Source organism: Silene latifolia, chromosome 1 (genome assembly GCF_048544455.1).
Source record: "Silene latifolia isolate original U9 population chromosome 1, ASM4854445v1, whole genome shotgun sequence".
In the NCBI taxonomy this organism is placed as follows: domain Eukaryota; kingdom Viridiplantae; phylum Streptophyta; class Magnoliopsida; order Caryophyllales; family Caryophyllaceae; genus Silene; species Silene latifolia.
Genome location: NC_133526.1, coordinates 184551918 through 184555071, shown reverse-complemented (window position 1 = coordinate 184555071; position 3154 = coordinate 184551918).

The window sequence follows — 3154 nt, the reverse complement described above, 5'->3', positions numbered from 1 at the left end:
TCACAATCCACGCCAACTTGTTGACTTTTACCATTAACGACTAGGCGAGCTTTGTACCTCTGCAAGGAACCATCAGACTTGTACTTATGACGAAACAACAAAAGGCACCGAATAATAGGAGCATTTAAAGGACGTGATACCAGTTCCCATGTCTTATTTTCAATTAGAGCATGATATTCATCAGTCATGGCCGCATGCCAATTCGGGTCCTGAAGGGCAAGTTTGGGTGATTTGGGAATGGGGGATACGGTGGGGGCAGATGAGGCGAGGAGGTTAGTGGGAACGCGGGGTTTGAAAATGCCGTGCATACCACGGGTTGACATGTTGTGGGCACGGGAAGGTGGGGGAGGATGTGTAATACTCCGTATTTATATGTCTTGGGGTACTCTATCGAGTAGCCCTTACTCTGTCGAGTAAGGGCAAGTTGCGGAATAAAATAGTTTCTGACCTGTTGGGTACTCGATCGAGTAGCTGGGGCACTCGATCGAGTAGGGGGGGTACTCGATCGAGTACCTTGGGTACTCGATCGAGTGTCCGGTTTTACGGGGGAGTTTTCTCGGGTTTTGTTAATTACGCGATTAAGGTATTTAAACATATTCGTAATTGTTTTAAATCACTTTTTACAAAACCTAAAACCTGTTTAAGAGAGAAAGCAACTAGTCTTCTTCCTAATCGCGTTCTTGACAATTCCCGGAGTTCAGACGGTCGGTTCGTATCGTAGTTCGTGTCGTTGGATTCCTTGCGTCGAGGGTAAGCTTTTAATATAATTTCTATAATGTTTTGTTAAGATTGATGAAACCCTAATTTGGGAATTGGGGGTTTTTATGAGTAGTATTTGAATGGTAGCATCTATGTGTTGTATGGTAGGAGGAGAATTCGTAGAAGAGCCGTTTTGATACAGTTGTAGATACCGTCTGCGTGTTGTGCTTTCCAGGTAGGATTTCCTACTCAGTATTAGTCCCATAATGGGATATTGGTGATGTGCTGTAGTTAATTGTTTGATATGATGATTGTGATTGTGATTGTGATTGTGATTGTGATTGGTTTCTGTGGCTCTCGAGATGCGTTCTCGGCTGAGTGGGGTCACTTGCGAGAGTGATCTCACGCCCTAGTTTCGCCCTTCGTGGAACCCGCCACGGAAGGGGATGTGCACATTAATGGACAGGGTTATCGCTCGTACGATGAGCGGGGCTTAGGTGGGAACGGCTGCGGTCCCCCATCGGCGGGCGGTCCAAAGTGGACGATCGAAGTATTGAGATGATGGGAGTTGGTGTGTGTGTGTGTGTGTGATTCGTTAAATTGCCTGTGTATCTTGTTATTGCTTGTTTATATTGATTGTGTGATTAGTACGACCCGGTGTTGTTTTGTAAACTGCGGTGATCCATTCGGGGATGGTGAGCGAGATATTGAGCGGTATAGAGATGAGTCTTTGGGATAGGCTGGGATGGCCACGACATGACGATAGAGTCTTCCGCTGTAGTTTAGCATTTATTTACATTTCAGTTGAGAACAGATAGTTTGGAATAATGTATAGTACTTTCAGTTTGGTTTCGAGGATTGTACTTATTCATTAAACTGCTTATAATAAATGTTGTTTCCGTTTTGTCTATTTGATTATCATACCTCGGGCGATCGAGATGGTGATGTCTTCATACCTGAGTGGTCCTGGTAAGGCACTTGGAGTATGGGGGTGTTACAAATGGTATCAGAGCGACGATCCTGAAACCTGTAACCAATGAACTTAATGAACATAGGGAGTCAATTAAAATGAACCCGGGGTAGAAGTTGTAGGAGCTAGTGCAAAGGCTTGGGAGACGTCCTAAAGTCGCGGGGGTCGCCCTACAACTTTGAACCGGTCACATGGGGGAAATGTGTGTGTTGAGTCATGTGTGTGCTTAGTAACTTGCGTAACAATGTGATGGAATGTGTTGATGGTTGGATGTTCGAATTGGAAGTTGATGAGATGAAAGAAAAGTGATGTTATATATATATAGACATTGTTGATGAAATGATAGCATGATGGAATGTTTTACAACGTGGCAATTAATAGCATGATTGTTATGATATAATGTGATTTATACAGTTAGCATGTTAGTATATGACATAATATGCGGGTAGCTCTTACGTATTGGTGGTACTTGATCGAGTGAGGCTGACTCGATCGGGTAGGTTTTTGACGATTTTGAGTCCAGAATCGCGTTTTGGGGCACTCGATCGAGTAACTAGAGGTACTCGATCGAGTAGAAAATCACTCGATCGAGTAGCCTAGATACTCGATCGAGTGGGTTAGAGATCGAAGGTCCATTTTGGTTCGGAGTTTGGGTACTCGATCGAGTACATGGGGGCACTCGATCGAGTAGCCCGTTACTCGATCGAGTGGGTTTGGATACTCGATCGAGTAGGTTCGGGCGCGCGTTTCCGTGTTTTGAGGTTTAGTACGTGTGTTTATGTTTACCCTTTCTTATATAGCTTCAAGATGCCGCCCAAGAGAAATGCTTTGTATGCGAGAGCAGAGCTTATGACTACGGACGACATCGTCAAGATGTTAGAGCACCAGGATGCTCTTCCGAGACCCCAAGAGAGTGAATGAGGACAAGGATAAGAGTAAGGAGAAGGAGGTTGACCATGCTAAAGTCAGCCTCTATATTGCGAGGTTTAACCCGAAGGAGTACAAGGGAGTTGAGGAGCCTAACCTTCTTGATAGTTGGCTGAGGGAGATGGAGAACATACTAGATTTAGTTCGCCTGTCCGATGAGATGAGAGTGGATCAGGCTGCATTCTATCTGAGGGAGGCAGCTGGCAAGTGGTGGGATTCAGTGAAAGTGAGTGCCAAGGAGATATATACCAACCAGGGGTTACCTGCTATACCTTGGGAGGAGTTTCGTAGGGTCATGTGAGGAAGGAGTTCGTACCCGAACATGTGAGGAGTAAGTTGAGAGAGGAGTTCGACAAGTTTAAGATGACTCGAGAGATGTCTCGTGGCTGAGTACTACAGGCAGTTCAATGAGAAATCTAGATATGCTGAGGATATGGGTTTGAGTGAGGAGAATCTGGCTTTGAGGTTTGAGAGAGGGCTAACCACGAAAATTATGGATAAGTTACCCGTGGGAGTCCTTACTGATGTAAAGGAAGCGTATGAGAGGGCTGGGAGAGC